A 19341-nucleotide genomic window follows, 5' to 3' on the forward strand; every position below is an offset into this window, starting at 1 on the left:
CCACACACCCAGGAGATCCTACAAGCCTCTTAATTCTCACCTGCCTCCTCTTTGCATCAAGCTGGGATTCCCAAACGCCTGACAGGCTCTTTTGTTTCCAAAGCCACTGCTTTTTCTTCACTCTTTTGTCCCAAAGGTTTGAGGGACTCCGCCACGGGGTGAGCTCCCGTTGCTCGGTCCCTGCTCCTGCCCACCTAGCAGTTCGAAAGCACGTCAAAGTGCAAGGAGATAAAGTGCAAGTAGATACCAAACCATTCTACGTTCTAAATCTCGTATTAATAATCCAAAAATTGAGAGAGCTATGTACAAGATCAGGACACGGGTGGCGCTGTGGGTTAAACCACAGAGCCTAGGGCTTGCCGATCAGAAGGTCGGCAGTTCGAATCCCTGTGACAGGGTGAGCTCCCGTTGCTCGGTCCCTGCTCCTGCCAACCTAGCATTTCGAAAGCACGTCAAAGTGCAAGTAGATAAATAGGTACCACTCCAGTGGGAAGGTAAACGGTGTTTCCGTGCGCTGCTCTGGTTCGCCAGAAGCGGCTTGGTCTTGCTGGCCACATGACCTGGAAGCTGTACGCTGGCTCCATTGACCAATAAAGTGAGATGAGCGTCGCAACCCCAGAGTCGGTCACGACTGGACCTATTGTATTGATCTTTATTACGGCCATTGGCCCATCACACGACAGTTTCCCATACCAACATAATGTACTTCAACCTCCAAATTTAAACCCGCCAAAACTTACAAAAAACAGACAAGAACCAAAGCAAAACAAAAACAAAAGACCAACATCATACATTACAATAAATTTGTAACATAAACATCGCCCTCTACTCATAAATTAGTAGAAGACATCAATGGTGATATCACCTAATTACATCCTAAAACATAGATCATAGTTTAAAGGGATTATCCGAGCCGCACAGGAGTCCGTTTCTCTTCTTTAGGGATAGGACGCTGATCAAGAATCTGGCAACCATGAGTGATCTTAGGGGGTCATCATCATTTAATAGATATCTCAGTTTGGCTTCATTCGTATCATCGGCAATTCCCTTTAGATATTGAGCAAGAAACTTGCACCTGGCTGATGAGTGAAAAGCACAATCAAGAATTATGTGATGCAACGATTCCGGTGCCCCACAATTACAATCACATAAGAGCGATATCTGTCCATTGGAGAATCTATTTCTCACGACTGGACCTAATAATAATAATAATTATTATTTGTCGCAGGCCTTGGCCCCATTTTTAAAAATTTAATCATAGAATTGTAACATCAGAAGGGGCCTCAAGTGTCATCTAGTCCAGCCCCTTTCAATGCAGGGAGTTGGACTAATTTATATCCCAACTGAGTGGCCGCCAAGACCATAAACAGTGGTACCTCGGGTTAAGTACTTAATTCATTCCGAGGGTCCGTTCTTAACCTGAAGCTGTTCTTAACCTGAAGCACCACTTTAGCTAATGGGGCCTCCTGCTGCCGCGGCGCCACCGGACCATGATTTCTGTTTTCATCCTGAAGCAAAGTTCTTAACCTGAGGTAATATTTCTGGGTTAGCGGAGTCTGTAACCTGAAGCGTATGTAACCTGAAGCATATGTAACCCGAGGTACCACTGTAACACCAGTCCTGAAAGACCTACATTGGCTCCCAGGACATTTCTGGACACAATTCAAAGTGTTGGTGCTGACCTTGGAAGGCCTAAACAGCCTTGGTCCAGTATACCTGAAGGAGCGTCTCCACCCCCCTCATCCTGCAAAGGTGCAAAGGTCCAGCTCCGAGGGCCGCCTGGTGGTTCCCTCCCTGTGAGAAATGAAGCTACAAGGAACCAGGCAGAGGGCTTGTAATGTTGAGGATAGGCACTGGTTCAGGAGATAGGGATGGGAGAATGCTCTCGCCATCCCTATGTGAAGGGTATTCCGTTAAAGGAATGCAGGGACTCAACATGGTTTGGTCAACCCCCAAGAAGGGGTTGTGCCCCTGCCTGAGTCCAGGGGAGCATCTGGGAAGTGAACAGAGTCTGTCCCTGGGCTTTTTTTTTTTTTAAGATATTTATTAGAGTTTCCAATTTTTTATACAAACAAAAAGATTTAAAAAAAACATATAGTTCAAAAAACATACTTTTCAATAACAAATTTCTCTGACCTCCTCATACCTCCCCTTCTTGTATTCCATTTCAGGTTATTTGTTCAGCAAATCCTTAACTTAAAGCATTACAGCTTATCATATCACCTTAATTTCCTTTTTTTCCCTTCATCCATGTTCCTTTATATCATTACAGCTAGAAACCACACAATTTCAATCCAACATCATTTAACATTCCTTAATTTTGCAATATTTCTGTAAGTAGTCCTTAAATTTTTTCCAATCTTCTTCTGCCGACTCTTCTCCCTGGTCACGGATTCTGCTCGTCATTTCTGCCAATCCCATACAGTCAATCAGTTTCATCTGCCATTCTTCCAGAGTGGGTAGATCCTGCGTCTTCCAATACTTTGCGATGAGTATTCTTGCTGCTGTTGTAGCATACATGAAAAAAGTTCTGTCTTTCTTTGGCACCACTTGGCCGGCCATGCCCAAGAGAAAGGCCTCTGGCTTGTCCCTGGGCTTTTCACCTGCCTCAGGTGTTCACCCTTGGCTGACCTATGATAGAGCTCTGGGTCAGCACTACCTGCAAGGTTGCAGGGAGCTAGCCGAACCAGAGCCTATGCAACCACTCACTTTCTGTAATCAACAAAGTTGTGGCCGAAATTCCACCAAAAACCAAAACTAAAATTTGAGTCAAATGTGTGTTTATTTAGCAGGGGAAGTCTCCGGGTCTGAACATGCAACAAGTTTTGTGGGAAGCAGCAGTAATCAATCCCTCCTGCTTTTCCATGCCCAACAGATAATCATGTATCGAGTTTTGTTTGTGGGGTGTGTGCTTGTCCTTCTGCAAACCTTTGGGGTTCTTCTGAGCCCCCTGATAACGCCCCCCTTTTGTGTCTGCCATGTGGTGCTGTTATGGCTACGAAAGCAACTGGGCACGCTCCTGAACTTCGGAACTAGAGGGTGTGGTGTGGGATGGGTGCATTGTGTTCTAATTACCGTATTTTTCGCTCTATAAGACGCACCAGACCACAAGACGCACCTAGTTTTGGAGGAGGAAAACAAGGAAAAAAATATTCTGAATCTCAGAAGCCAGAACAGCAAGAGGGATCGCTGAGCAGTGAAAGCAGCAATCCCTCTTGCTGTTCTGGCTTCTGGGATAGCTGCGCAGCCTGCATTTGCTCCATAAGATGCACACACATTTCCCCTTACTTTTTAGGAGGGAAAAAGTGAGTCATATAGAGCAAAAAATGCGGTAAATAAGATAGCTTGGCTAACTTAATAGGTAAAGGTAAAACTAAAGGGACCCCTGACCATTAGGTCCAGCCTTGACCGACTCTGGGGTTGCAGCGCTCATCTCGCTTTATTGGCCGAGGGAGCCGGCGTACAGCTTCCGGGTCATGTGGCCAGCAAGACCAAGCCGCTTCTGGCGAACCAGAGCAGCACACGGAAACGCCGTTTACCTTCCCGCCGGAGTGGTACCTATTTATCTACTTGCACTTTGACGTGCTTTCAAACTGCTAGGTGGGCAGGAGCAGGGACTGAGCAACGGGAGCTCACCCCGTCGCGGGGATTCGAACCGCCTACCTTCTGATCGGCAAATCCTTGGCTCTGTGGTTTAACCCACAGCGCCACCCGTGTCCCTTCTAACTTAATAGGTATTCTCCAATAGTAAAAAGAGAGATAAATCACATCCTTTGAATTTCCTTTCCGTTTTTAAATATAATTAATTAAGATCCTGCTATTTCAGAGGGTGTTTGGGACCGGAGAGCATTTATTGCCCTGCAGTTTGTCATGGTGTCTTTATTTTTATTCCATCTTTATTTAAAAGCAACAGAGCCAAAGTGCTGTCGATTACAACATGAATCCATCAGGTGGGCTGAGAGGGAACAGCCTATGAATTATTTCCAAAATCATGTTAATAAGAAGGAGGTTTTGCTCATTATTGGAAGGAAATGCCATGATTCATAGGGATGCATACATTTGGACTGAACTTGGCCCAATATGTACAAATATTATTTATTTGTGCAGCAGCCAAAGTCAGGACAAAAATTAAAACCCGTAAATAAAATACATTGCACAGTTTGAGAGGAAAATATTTACACCAGACGTTTTGTTAGATAAGAGTTTGCTCCTCTGGAAGAATTTAGCTTATCATCTCCCACAAACTTTTCCAGCAAATATGGAATATTCTCTGTAATTATGACAAGCCAGAACTGGTTTCAAAATTCAATACCCAACAAGGGTGGGATGCGAAAGCATGTAGACATTTGTTTTAGCGGCAGGTTTCTGTTGCCGTTGGCTCTCATTGACAGAGTGCTGCCATTTCACCAAAGAATTTCAGGGAGAGCAGGAGAGGTGATGGATTATCTGCTACTGAAAGCTGAGATGGGTGTTTTGAACTGGCGCTTCTTCCATCCCACCCACCGAAATTGGTTCTGGAGAACATCCTTGGAAGTTCATTAGAAGGTTATTTCCGGCATCTCTCCTCTCAGAAAAAGCAGGATGGAAGGCTGGGACCTGGGATAGGGTAGAAATAGGAACAGCAGATTTCATCTAGTCGGGTCCTCAGACAAAGAAGGGAGTCCACAGTTCCATCTCCACCGAATAAATTGACTCGCTGAGCAGATGTGTAGGGGGGCAGTTGCACCAGGTGGATTAGTCAGGACTACGGGCTTACCTTTCCTGGTTCTCAGCTGGCTCCTAATTATTATTATTATTATTATTATTATTATTACAGTGGCTCCTTCCAACCTAGCAGTTCGAAAGCACGTCAAAGTGCAAGTAGATAAATAGGTACCACTCCGGCGGGAAGGTAAACGGCGTTTCCGTGCGCTGCTCTGGTTCACCAGAAGCGGCTTAGTCCTGCTGGCTACATGACCCGGAAGCTGTATGCTGGCTCCCTCGGCCAATAAAGCGAGATGAGCGCCGCAACCCCAGAGTCGGCCATGACTGGACCTAATGGTCAGGGGTCCCTTTAGCTCGGGTTACAGACGCTTCAGGTTAGACTCCGCTAACCCAGAAACAGTACCTTGGGTTAAGAACTTTGCTTCAGGATGGGAACAGAAATCGCGTGGCGGCGGCAGCGGGAGGCCCCATTAGCTAAAGTGGTGCTTCAGGCTAAGAACAGTTTCAGGTTAAGAACGGACCTCCGGAACGAATTAAGTTCTTAACCTGAGTTACCACTGTATTACTATTACTGTTATTATTCATTCCCATGAGCTACACTGACTGGAGCAGATGGGAGTCAAGCGTCTAAGAATCTACGGCGTTTGAGTTTTGTCTGACAGAGCCAATGTAGGAGAACCGACCGCCAGAGCCTTTTTGATCCGTACCTGAATTTGTGTGTTGGGGTGGCGTGTGGGGAAGCCCCAAGGCCCTGCTGGCTCACTGGCGTCCTCTAGTGGCACCTCGGAGATACGGCACCTGCTCTTCTACAGCGATGGAGAGCCTATTCACACCTGTCTTCCGGACAGCGGCTGTTTGGTGCGGCTGTGTGTGTGCGTAATCCCATCCTGTTGCCTGAAAGTCGGGGTTGTTCCCCCCCTTCCCTCCCCCCCCACAAACAGGCAGGGGGGGTGGGTTTGCCCTGTGAAACTTCAGGACTGGAGGAGGGGAGGGGAGGAAAAGGTTGGTGCTTTTTAATGCTGGATCATGGGGGACGACTGGTAATGTGAGCCTGTTTATTGTCTGTGCAGGAAAGAAGAAGAGACATAGGAACTCTGGCGGCTGGGTGAGGGGGGGACGGCTGAGGAACAACTGGCTAGAGAAGGAAGAACGACGCAGCCGGGGGATCAGGTGGCCGAGAGAAAGAGAGACACACACAGGGCTTGCTTTTTTAAAATGAGAGAGGGAGAGGATTCTATTCACCGCGGCGGAGACAGGAGACAGGGGAAGCTTTGCTGGGGAGAGATGGGAGGGTGAATGGCGTCTGCAGACAGGGGAGGGTTTGCCGTGCCGGATTGGAGCCCCAGGCCTGTCAGAAGCTGCCGGTGAGATGTTCCCGGCCAGCGCAGGAGGGAGGTGACGGACGGACAGGCTCCCCCATCACCTGGGCCTGGCAGGACAGGTTGCTCCCTGCGGCAGGTAAGTTCAGGTATGGCTTGGAAGGCAAGCGGGCAATGTCCAACCTGTTGTTGTTGTTGAGTCGTTTAGTCGTGTCCAACTCTTCGTGACCCCCTGGACCAGAGCACGCCAGGCACTCCTGTCTTCCATTGCCTCCCGCAGTTTGCTCAAACTCATGCTGGTAGCTTCGAGAACACTGTCCCACCATCTCTGTTGTCCCCTTCTCCTTGTGCCCTCCATCTTTCCCAACATCAGGGTCTTTTCCAGGGAGTTTTCTCTTCTCATGTGGTGGCCAAAGTCTTGGAGTCTCAGCTTCAGGATCTGTCCTTCCAGTGAGCACTCAGGGCTGATTTCCTTCAGAATGGAGAGGTTTGATCTTCTTGCAGTCCATGGGACTCTCAAGAGTCTCCTCCAGCACCAGAATTCAAAAGCATCAGTTCTTCGGTGATCAGCCTTCTTTATGGTCCAGCTCTCACTTCCATACATCACTACTGGGAAAACCATAGCTTGAACTATACGGACCTTTGTTTTTTGTTTTTTTTTTAAAGATATTTATTAAAATTTTCAATTTTTATACAAACAAAAAACAAACAATAAAATTAAAAAGGCATATAGTTCGTAATACTTAATTTTCAATAACATATTTCTCTGACCTCCTCATACCTCCCCTTCTTGTAGTCCAATTCAAATTATTTGTTCAGCAAATCCTTATCTCAAAGCATTACAGCTTATAAAAACACCTTATTTTCTATCCAACATCTTAAGTTATTATAACCTTAAATTTTTACTTATAAAGAACCATTTTTTCGTATTCCTTTATACCATTACAGCTAGAAACCACTTAATTTCAATCCAGCATCATTCAACATTCCTTAATTTTACAATATTTCTGTAAGTAGACCTTAAATTTTTTCCAATCTTCTTCTGCCGACTCTTCTCCCTGGTCACGGATTCTGCCAGTCATTTCTGCCAATCCCATACAGTCAATCAGCTTCATCTGCCATTCTTCCAGAGTGGGTAAATCTTGCGTCTTCCAATACTTTGCGATGAGTATTCTTGCTGCTGTTGTGGCATACATAAAAAACGTTCTGTCCTTCTTTGGCACCAATTGGCCGACCATGCCCAGGAGAAAGGCCTCTGGTTTCTTCAAGAAGGTATATTTAAATACCTTTTTCAACTCATTATATATCATTTCCCAGAAAGCCTTAATCCTAGGGCACGTCCACCAAAGGTGAAAGAATGTACCTTCAGAACTATACAGACCTTTGTTGTCCAACCAGAACCATTCTCAAACGACACCCGCTGGCGTTGAACGGGCAGGCCTTATGTAGGTCCTCTTCTTTTCCTTTTTGAAATATTTTTTTATTTGGTTTTCAAAAATATATACATATAAGAAAATCAATTCCGAATCCAGATGTCGAGATTAGTCTCCATCTCCTGACTCCAACCCCCCAATCCCTTCCGTGGCTCCTATTGATACTATTTTCCACTGCATATCAATACTACAGTGGTACCTCGGATTACAGACGCTTCAGGTTACAGATGCTTCAGGTTACAGACTCCACTAACCCAGAAATAGTACCTCGGGTTAAGAACTTTGCTTCAGGATGAGAACAGAAATCGTGCTCCAGCAGCGCAGCAGCAGCAGGAGGCCCCATTAGCAAAAGTGGTACCTCAGGTTAAGAACAGTTTCGGGTTAAGAACGGACCTCCAAAACGAATTAAGTTCTTAACCCAAGGTACCAGTGTACTCTGATTTTTAGTCTTTCTAAATTATCAGTACATCCGTAATGTTTACCTTCCCACTGTTTACCTTCCCGCCGGAGCAGTACCTATTTATCTACTTGCACCGGTGTGCTTTCGAACTGCTAGGTTGGCAGGAGCTGGGATCGAACAACGGGAGCTCACCCCGTCGCAGGGATTCGAACCGCCAACCTTCTGATCGGCAAGCCCAAGAGGCTCTGTGGTTTAGACCACCGTGCCACCCATGTCCCTCTCTGTGGTCTTACTGCTTTCCCCCCAAAAACGTTTACACTGTCGTTGCTCGTCTTTGCCTTAAAAATGGGGCAATGGCGAGAGGGAAATGGCCTTTAGCTCATTGTTAGAGACCAAGAGGAAAGACTGGGACAATACGTGCTTTCAGGAGCGAGGCAGTTTAGCGCACTTGGTCCGTCTCCACCTGGCGCAAAACAGACTTGCTCGAGGCCGGTTAGGCTGTGAGGCTTTGCTGAGGTTAGATCTGCCGACGCCAGCTATCAATTAACTGACATGCTGTTTGCTACTGACGCTAATTAACTGCGGGGCCGTTTGGGGAGGGGGGAGGCCTGCCGCTCGCCCGGTTCTTTATTGAGTGCGCATCGAATTCCGATTGGGATCCCGGCCTCCACTTCCCTTTAGCAGCCAGCCACACTGATTTTCACCTCCCCTCCAAGGCAACAAGGATCACGGTACATCTCCCAGCAAACCACCACATCGCTCTCAATCCAGCTTCTTTGAGCTTGCCTGTTCTCCTGGCAGTGGTCAAAACCGTGAGGGCTGGACACTGGATTTCTCTCTTTAAAAAATAAATAATTAAAGCGGGATAAACATTAAGCCATCTCACGTAAATTCCAAAGATCCAACCTCTCCATTCTGAAGGAAAACAGCCCTGAGCGCTCACTGGAAGGACAGATCGTGAAGCTGAGGCTCCAAGACTTTGGCCACCTCAGGAGAAGAGAAGACTCCTTGGAAAAGACCCTGGTGTTGGGAAAGATGGAGGGCACAAGGAGAAGGGGACGACAGAGGACGAGATGGTGGGACAGTGTTCTCGAAGCGACCAGCATGAGTTTGACCAAACTGCGGGAGGCAGTGGAAGACAGGAGTGCCTGGCGTGATCTGGTCCAGGGGGTCACGAAGAGGCGGACACGACTAAACGACTAAACAACAACAACAACATGAATGCAAAATGTAGCTTTGTGCAGCAGTCCAATGTCTATGCACTCTCAGCACAACTGTCGGGAGCAAGCCAGCAATAAATCACACAGAGGAAGTGAAGTTATAGAAGAAAGTCTTCTCTTCTCATGAGGTGGCCAAAGTCTTGGAGCCTCAGCTTCAGGATCTGTCCTTCCCGTGAGCACTCAGGGCTGATTTCCTTCAGAATCGAGAGGTTTGATCTTCTTGCAGTCCATGGGACTCTCAAGAGTCTCCTCCAACACCAGAATTCAAAAGCATCCATTCTTCGGCGATCAGCCTTCTTTATGGTCCAGCTCTCACTTCCATACATCACTACTGGGAAAACCATAGCTTCAACTATATGGACCTCTGTTGGCAAGGTGATGTCTCTGCTTTTTAAGATGCTGTCCAGGTTTGTCATTGCTTTTCTCCCAAGAAGCAGGCGTCTTATAATTTCGTGGCTGCTGTCACCATCTGCAGTGATCATGGAGCCCAAGAAAGTAAAATCTCTCACTGCCTCCATTTCTCCCCCTTCTATTTGCCAGGAGGTGATGGGCCCAGTGGCCATGATCTTCGTTGTTGTTTTTTATGTTGAGCTTCAGACCATATTTTGCGCTCTCCTCTTTCATCTTCATTAAAAGGTTCCTTAATTCCTCCTCACTTTCTCTCATCAAGGTTGTGTCATCTGCATATCTCTGGTTCCTCTGCCCCTTCCATATCCAGCTTGCACTTCTGGGAGTTCTCGGTCCACATACTGCTTGAGCCTTCCTTGTAGAATTTTAAGCATAACCTTGCTAGCGTGTGAAATGAGTGCAATTTCTGACTCCGCCCGCTGCTGGCATGTGGCCCTCGGTAGTTCGCCCAGAAGCAAACATGGCCCTCAGTCTGCAGAACGTCTCCCCGGCGAGGTCTTTAAACCGAATCCAATGTTCTGTCAGTCGATGGTGGAAGAAGAAACATAAGGAGGTGGGCGATTGCCCGAAAACGGGATGGGGCTTTGTTCAAAGTGGGAGATCTCCGAGTTGAGAAGTCAGGGGGCAGGAGGGAAATAGCCGAAGGGAAGCCATCGCCGCTGAGCCAAGTAAAATAAATCTCCTTCTGCGGAAGGTCTCCTTTGATTGAAGAAAACGGCGCTTTAAAAAGCAATCGCAACGCGGCGAAAGGGCATCCCTGGGACAAGAGCACAGAGCTTTGTGATGTGTTTAAGCCGAGCCCGACAAGAGAGCCCCAGGCGCAGGCAGGCAGCTGATTTATTGGGCTTCTGGAAGCCTTCCTGCCCAGACCCCCTCACAGAAGACCAGTTTGCAAGGCTGCCTGGTCTACAATATGTGCTTACCGCCCTGCAGTTGCTCACAAACCTTTAAACATTTCCACGTCAGTGGGCTGTGGGCTGGGGAGACCTGGGTTCACGTCCTCCCTCAGGCCCTTTCCCTCTGCCCCCAGCACTTCCAATAGATTCTCCTGCCGCTGCAACTTTTCTGTTGCACAGCCTTCTCGTGTGTGTGTGTGTGTGTGTGTGTGTGTGTACTTCCCCAGCCGATCAGGGCATAGGCCCAAGGCTTTAGGGCAATGTGGGGCTTGCTGTTTAACCGTGATCATGGCATTTGCCCCATATCTTGTCCGGAAGAGCTGCATGCAGTGCAGAAAGGGAAGGAGGGCAGCAACTGCAAGGAAATAAATGAGGATTTAGCAAGTCAGTGGCTGTCGGCTTTTCTCAGGAGAGGTATTGACTATCAGTCAAGGGATATTAGACCAGGGCACCGAAGGATGGCAAGGGCACAGCTGGTTTTATTTAATATGTATTGGGATGGCCGTCCTTTCCCTGAGCTGAATGCCATGGCAATGCAACCAAAGTCGATTTCCTGAGAATATCATCAGAGTGTCCTGGATCAGGCCCGTCCAACATCCTCTTCTTACAGAGGCCAGCCATATGCAAGACCTGAGTTCACCTTTTTTAGGGGTGGGTGGGGAGCAACACATAAGTAAATAATAATACAGTGGTACCTTGGTTCTCAAATTTAATGCCTTCCGGAAGTCCAAAACCAAAGTGTTCCAAAACCGAGGCGCGCTTTCCTCTATAAAGTAATACAAAATGGCTTAATCCGTTCCAGACTTTTAAAAATCAACCTCTAAAACAGCAAATTAACATGAATTCTACTATCTAACACAGGGGTCAGCAAACTTTTTCAGCTGGGGGCTGGTCCACAGTCCCTCAGACCTTGTGGGGGGCCGGACTATGTTTTGAAAAAATAATAATGAACGAATTGCTATGCCCCACAAATAACCCAGAGATGCATGTTAAATAAAAGCACACATATAAAATAAAATACAAATAAAAACACCAGGCAGGCCAAACTCGTGTTGGTAGCTTCGAGAACACTGTCCAACCATCTCATCCTCTGCCATCGCCTTCTCTTTGTGCCCTCCATCTTTCCCAACATCAGGGTCTTTTCCAGGGAGTCTTCTCTTCTCATGAGGTGGCCAAAATATTGGAGCCTCAGCTTTAGAACCTGTCCTTCCCATGAGCACTCAGGGCTGATTTCCTTCAGAATGGAGAGGTTTGATCTTCTTGCAGTCCATGGGACTCTCAAGAGTCTCCTCCAGCACCAGAATTCAAAAGCATCCATTCTTCGGTGATCAGCCTTCTTTATGGTCCAGCTCTCACTTCCATACATCACTACTGGGAAAGCCAGAGCTTTAACTATATGGACCTTTGTTGGCAAGGTGATGTCTCTGCTTTTTAAGATGCTGTTCAGGTTTGTCATTGCTTTTCTCCCAAGAAGCAGGCGTCTTTTAATTTCGTGGCTGCTGTCACCATCTGCAGTGATCATGGAGCCCAAGAAAGTAAAATCTCTCACTGCCTCCATTTCTCCCCCTTCTATTTGCCAGGAGGTGATGGGACCAGTGGCCATGATCTTTTTGATGTTGAGCTTCGGACCATATTTTGTGCTCTCCTCTTTCACCCTCATTAAGAGGTTCTTTAAGAGACCCCAATTCTCCTCCTTCCCAGGGAACTCTGGGAATTGTAGTTCTGGGAGGGGGGAAGCAATACCATTAACTACTCTCAGCCCTCAGTTCCCAGAATTCTTTGGGGAAACGCCATGACTGTTTGAAACGATATGATGTATTTTGTCTTTTTACATTGCGCTTTTATGTTCTAAACACTGGGAGACCTGCGGTTATAGGGTGGTCTACAAATTTAATAGATGATAATAAAGTAATAGGGACGCGGGTGGCGCTGTGGGTTAAACCACAGAGCCTAGGACTTGCCGATCAGAAGGTCAGCGGTTCGAATCCCCGCAAGGGGGTGAGCTCCCGTTGCTCGGTCCCTGCTCCTGCCAACCTAGCAGTTCAAAAGCACATCAAAGTGCAAGTAGATAAATAGGTACTGCTCTGGCGGAAAGGTAAACGGCGTTTCCGTGCGCTGCTCTGGTTCTCCAGAAGCGGCTTAGTCCTGCTGGCCACATGACCCGGAAGCTGTATGCCGGCTCCCTCGGCCAATAAAGCAAGATGAACGCCGCAACCCCAGAGTCGGCCACGACTGTACCTAATGTTCAGGGGTCCCTTTACCTTTACATAATAAATTAATAACACTGCTTTAAATCTATAATGCAGATGGGGGCTTAGATGGAACGATTTTGAGTCCAATTATAAGGCAGTTCCTCGTCCCCACATCTCATCTGCTCCTTCGGGTCCCCACAATGCAAATGTCTCCTCTATATCAGCCTCGTTGGTGATTAGCGGTCATTAAGGAACACCTACGCCTGAGCAGGAAAGCTTAATTTCTTTCCCTTCTTAATCTATTATTGTACTATAGGAAAAGGAGAGCAATTGAATAGACAAAGGAGCCGTTTAACATGCATGCATATCCCAAAATAAAATAAAATAAATACTGAATGACGAAGAAACAGGCTATAAATAAAAGTTAACTGCTAAAATAATTCAGAGGGAAAGGAGTAGTTATAAGAACATCAAAATGGGGCGTCTGTCCCACACACACACAGGAGCTTCACACAAGTAAAGAAGGTTGAATTTAAGGATTTTAGACAATTCCAGCACAAATCTCTGCTGTTCACTTATTTGATCCATGTCTGAAATTAAAATCAATCCAGCAAATATGAGCCATATTCACTGTTTTCGTCGATTTCAGTCCACAAACGGTGTATAATCGATTAGGTTCTCTCCCTGCATTTATCTGCATAGAAACGAGGGCGTTGGGATAACGTAAGAGCGCCGCAATTTACACAATCTGCTTTAAAAATGACGTAAGTTACAAAATGTTGGCATAGCAGGCAGCAAGAAGAGGAATGTGAATTTATTTCAGACACAGACCAGTTCCAGCTCGGATGCAATGTCAGGGAAATCATACAACATGATAGGGATACATTTGAATCTGCAATCGGGTATAACAGGGACAATACAGATATAGCAGCAGAAGAATAAAGGGGTTTCTGGTGGAAGGTAATAGAATGACCAAGCTGTAGAGGTGGAAGGGGACTCCCAAATGCCATCTAGTCCAACCCCCCCCCCCAGAGATGCAGGACTCACAGCTAAAGAACCCCTGACAGCTGGTCAAATCCTGGCAGCTGAAATGCTGAATGGCAGCTGTTCTGGTGGCACACCTTACCGTTACTGTTGCACAACTCTCAGCTTGTTAATATTTATTTATTTATTTATTCATTCATTCATTCCTACCCTGCCCATCTGGCTGGGTTTCCCCAGCCACTCTGGGCGGCTCCCAACATCATCATCATAATAATAATAATAATAATAATAATAATAATAATATAATAACGTGACCAAACATCAAACATTAAAAACTTCCCTAAACAAGGCTGCCTTCAGAGGTCTTCTACAAGTCAGATAGAAGTTTGTTTCCTTGACATGTGATGGGAGGGCGTTCCACAGGGCAGGCACCACCACCGAGAAGGCCCTCTGCCTGGTTCCCTGTAACCTCACTTCTTGCAGTGAGGGAACCACCAGAAGGCCCTCGGAGCTGGACCTCAGTGTCCGGGCTGGACGATGGGGGTGGAGATGCTCCTTCAGGTCTACTGGGCCTTTGAGGCCATTTAGGGCTTTAAAAGTCAGCACCAACACTTTGAATTGTACTCGGAAATGTACTGGGAGCCAATGTAGGTCTTTCAAGATTGGTGTTATGTGGTCTCGGCGGCCGCTCCCAGTCCCCAGTCTAGCTGCCGCATTCTGGATTAGTTGTAGTTTCTGGGTCACCTTCGAAGGTAGCCCCATGTAGAGGGCATTGCAGTAGTCCAAGCGGGAGATAACCAGAGCGTGCACCACTCTGGCGAGACAGTCTGCACATTTCTGCAATAATTTATTCTTGTTCATGAAAACTCACCAGCAGTTTAGTGCAGATTTCTCCCAACAAACACATTTCTGCGTGTAATTTTGGCAGACCGACACATTTTTGCAAGCAATTTTCCCCAACACAATGCATATTTCTTTCTGCCTGTTCTCCTTGCCCCTTTCTCGAATAAGCCACCTTGCCTCACGAAACCGACTTCTTGAGCAGCGTGTTCCCCCCGCCACTGCTACCGGTGGCTGCAGTTTTGCAGAACTGGGATATTTTCGGATGAAAGCTTAATTTCGTGCGTGTTTGACAACACATTAAATCTAATGTAGGGCTGTCTGTGTGTGGGAAGCCCGACTCGGATTCCTTATTAGGCGGAATGGATAGGGGTCCCTGAGGAGTCTCCGCTGTGAGGGATCGCTTGCGAAGCGACGGCGTTAAATGACGGTTCGTTAGATGGAGGCTTTGGGAAAACAATATTAACTACAATTTTCATCCAAAACCGTTGTTCTTTGTTGCTGCTGTTTGTAACCGGGTGACAGGGCCACATCTAGAATATTGGGTTGCGTCCAGCTAAGTTCTGCTTTTGAGGAGACCCACAGAAATTCATGGGCCCAAGTTAGTCATGTCTTTCAGTTGCAATGATCACTGCAGATGGTGACAGCAGTCACGAAATTAAAAGACGCCTGCTCCTTGGGAGAAAGGCGATGGCAAACCTAGACAGCATCTTAAAAAGCAGAGACATCACCTTGCCAACAAAGGTCCGTATAGTAAAAGCTATGGTTTTCCCAGTAGTGATGTATGGAAGTGAGAGCTGGACCATAAAGAAGGCTGATCGCCGAAGAATGGATGCTTTTGAATTATGGTGCTGGAGGAGACTCTTGAGAGTCCCATGGACTGCAAGAAGATCAAACTTATCCATTCTGAAGGAAATCAGCCCTGAGTGCTCACTGGAAGGACAGATCGTGAAGCTGAGGCTCCAAGACTTTGGCCACCTCATGAGAAGAGAAGACTCCCTGGAAAAGACCCTGGTGTTGGGAAAGATGGAGGGCACAAGGAGAAGGGGACGACAGAGGATGAGATGGTTGGATGGTGTTCTTGAAGCTACCAGCATGAGTTTGATCAAACTGCGGGAGGCAGTGGAGGACAGAAGTGCCTGGCGTGCTCTGGTCCAGGGGTTCAAGAAGAATTGGACACGACTAAACGACTAAACAACAACAACATCAGTTGCAATAGGTCTACTCTGAGTAGACCAGGTTCATTCAGCTTTGGTCTTGCAGATTGCACACCTCTCTCTCCTTATCCTCAACATGCATACCATGGCCTGCATTCAGCCAAGCCCTACTCAGAGTAGGCTGGGCGAAACCGACACATCTAAGTTAGCCGCGCCTATCCGTTTCAATAGCTCTGTTGGTAGAGCATGAGACTTAATCTCAAGGTTTGTGGGTTCGAGATCTGAGTTGGGCAAAAATAGGGGGTTAGGCTGAATGACCCTTCGTGGCCCCTTCCAACTCAATGATTCTATGATTCAATAATAATAATAATAATAATAATAATAATAATAATAATAATAAAAAATTTTATTTATATCCCGCCCTCCCCAGCTGAAGAGCTCAGAGCGGCTAACATCAAATGTATAACACATTAACATAATATCAGACAATCAATTAAAATACATCCTCAATGAGGCTACTCTGTGTAGGATTTACACTGGAGACAGCCTCATGAATTTAAAGCCTTCTTCTGGCACTCTAGCTGTTATGTACTGAAGTTCTCACCCTGGGCCAGCAGGGGGATACTGTAGATAGTTCAGGTCCACATATGCAAATAAGGGATCAAAAGTGACGTTCAGTGATTGGATAGTTACAGAAAGTTCTTACAGTTACGTTGTACTGGAGCTCTATATAAGCAGGCTGGCTGAACCCTCCAGTTCAGTTCTGTTCTGGCCTGTGAATACACAAGAGCTGTTTGAAGAATCGCTGTGTCGTCTGATATGTTCACCCACAACTTAACACTAGCAATCATGGGTTCCACTGAATAACCCTGAAGAACTGTAGTATGTTAAAGGTGCAGAGAGTTTTTAGGAGACACAGATAGCTACGGTTTGTTTGTTTGTTTGTTGAATTTATATACCGCCCTATGCCCGGAAGTCTTAGGGCGGTTCACAAAAAAAGATCACAATATATAAAATCGAAATAAGAACAATAATCCAATAGCACCCACCCCGCAAAATAGCCACATTTTAAAAGGGTACGGGATGTTGATCAGGTCAACCAAAGGCCTAATTAAAAAGGAACGTTTTTGCCTGTTGCCTAAAGGTGTATAATGAAGGCTCCGGGTGAACTTCCCTGGGGAGAACATTCCACAGACGGGGAGCCACTGCAGAGAAGGCCCCGTTCTTGTGTTGCCACCCTCCGCACCTCTCGAAGAGGAGGCACATGAAGAAGGGCCTCAGAAGATGATCTCAGGGTCTGGGTAGGTTCATATGGAAAGAGGCGATCCTTGAGGTATTGCGGTCCTGACCCATTTAAAGCTTTATAGGTCAAAACCAGCACTTTGAATCAGGCCTGGAAATTAATTGGTAGCCAGGGCAGTCGGACCAGGGCTGCAGCCAATCGGAAGCCGCGATTTGGAAGTCGAACAGACTTCCGGAACGGATTCCGTTTGACTTCCAAGGTATGACTGTCATTGCAAAGGGATGTGGAAAAGGTGGAGAACAGAATCTGCGATGGGGGAAGAGAGAGAGAAAGAGAGAAAACAGGACTGACAGATTCATTCCTCCTTCTCTCCAGGTCCCCACAACTCTGGAGCCAGTGCCTGCTGTTTAGCTGTGGCCATTCTGCCATGGTTTGACGCTGCAGACACACATAACTCCACTCTTGCGCATGCACACGCATGTGCCTCTCAACCCGCCGCGAGTGCGCTGTGCCCAGAGACTCCTTCCCGCGCTGGGTGAAATGAAGTTTCTCCCAGCGGTCCAAGACAGGAATTATTTCTGCCTGGGCCGCTCTTTCGAAAAGCCATTAACGATTTAATTGCAATAATTAAAGGCTGGGTATCTCTTCCCAGGGTGACACTTCGGAGCTCGTGCCACCTGCGCAGAGTAACAACCTCTCCTCTCGATGGCTCTCCTGGGACCTCCGGCGGCCGTTGGCTTCCCATTTACCTTGAAATCCCTTTTTTAAACTTGCTGTGTGGAATGGCTCAGGAAGGGACAGGACCAGAGCAAGCTATTCCCCTTTCCTCCTCGCCCTCGGATGCAGCTGTCCTTGCCGGCTTGCGAGGACAAGCACTTTGGCAAGCTTCCACCACCTCTCAGAGACGTATGTCCCTTCCTCCCTTGAACCCGGAGCCATTGGCGTGCAAGCCATTCCATTTGGCGTTAAGGCCTGCTTATCCATTAGGGCTCACACACAAACACAACTTTCCTGGAAATGCTTTTCTGCTGTGAAGATGCAGGCAGGTTTCCTGTTTCTTTCCCGGCACAAGGTCTGGGGCTGGCTGTCACACTTTGGCCTCGTACAGGGCGCCATATAACCCTGCCCCCAAATCCTATCTTCAGCACCAGAACTTGGTTTCAGCCAGCCTGCAATAGCTGCTGCCAGCATCCCTGTATCTCCTCAGTCACCCGGGACAAGGAGTTTTCTAAGTACCGCTGTCTTGGAAATAAGGTTGCCTCCTTGAGATCCAATCAGCCAGAGGCAACAGCAGGCTGCAGTACCACGGATGGGGCTCTCTGACTCGGGCTGTCGCCATTTCCGTCTGCCATCGCAGACCCCTCTGACAAGCTCATTAATTATAGCCTGATCGCCTGTCAAGGGAGCCGTCATCTCTCTCTGCTTCCATTTTCCCACAAACTTAAGAGAGGGTGGAAAGGATAAATCCTGAAATCTGTTGGAATGAGAGTCTGTGGGGGTCACCGTGGGGAGAGAGGCAATGGCTGCCTTTGAGCTCTGCTTCCTATATTTACCATATTTTTCGCTCTATAGGACGCACTTTTCCCCCTCCAAAAATTAAGGGGAAATGTATGTGCATCCTATGGAGCGAATGCAGGCTCCTTGGCTTCAGCGATAGCAACGCGAAGCCTCCGAAGCGCAGAGGGAGCGCTCCCTCCGCGCTCTGGAGGCTTCGCGTTGCTGAAGCCCCCGGAGCGCAGCAGGAACTCCCACCGCACTCCGAAGGCTTGCAGATAGCCACCTCTCCAGGCTTCGCTTCGCTGGAGAGGCGCTGCACAGTTTTCCCTCTCTGCACAGCACCACTTCAGCGATGCGGGAGGAGAAATGGAAGGGGGTCCCTTTCTCCTGCCGCTTCGCTGAAGGGGCACTGCGTAGAGAGGGGAAGAATTTTTTCCCCTGTTCTCTCCCTCTAAAACAAGGTGTGTCCTATGGTCCGGTGCGTCCTATAGAGCGAAAAATACGGTATAACCCTGCACTTTCCAGCCGAGGAGTGATGGGAGATGAGTTCGACTTTGAAAGAAGCACATTTCCCGAAATAGCATGCTCCTCTGGTGCAGTTTTCCGATGCAGAGATGGGTGCAAGCCAGGGGTGCCAACTTGGGTAAAATATTGTGGGGGCCCAGGTAAGCCCTGCCCCACATAATTGATGACATGATGCAGTGCACACAAAACATTTGAATGAGAATGCCCATCAACTTTGTGGGAGCACAGCCCCCTCAAATATTTTATAATTATGTACATTTCCGAGCACAATTCAAGTGTTGGTGCTGACCTTAAAAGCTCTAAACAGCCTCCGTCCTGTATACCTGAAGGAGCGTCTCCACCACCATCGTTCAGCCCGGACACTTAGGTCCAGCTCCGAGGGCCTTCTGGCGGTTCCCTCCCTGCGAGAAGCCAAGTTACAGGGAACCAGGCAGAGGGCCTTCTCGGTAATGGCACCGGCCCTGTGGAACGCCCTCCCACCAGATGTCAAGGCAATTTCTGACTTTTAGAAGACATCTGAAGG

At 47.5% G+C, this 19341-nt stretch overlaps 1 protein-coding gene across 1 annotated transcript in view; it reads left to right on the top strand.

The window, feature by feature from the left end:
* Nucleotides 1-5995: 5995 nt before the first annotated feature.
* Nucleotides 5996-19341, top strand: part of SEMA6B (semaphorin 6B) — an 85065-nt gene continuing 71719 nt past the window's right edge. The window contains exon 1 of the mRNA XM_053372333.1: nucleotides 5996-6162. The gene's annotated coding sequence lies outside the window, so the exon portion shown is untranslated. The remainder of the gene's footprint in view (nucleotides 6163-19341) is intronic.

This window comes from Podarcis raffonei, chromosome 18 (assembly GCF_027172205.1).
Source record: "Podarcis raffonei isolate rPodRaf1 chromosome 18, rPodRaf1.pri, whole genome shotgun sequence".
Classification (NCBI taxonomy): Eukaryota; Metazoa; Chordata; class Lepidosauria; order Squamata; family Lacertidae; genus Podarcis; species Podarcis raffonei.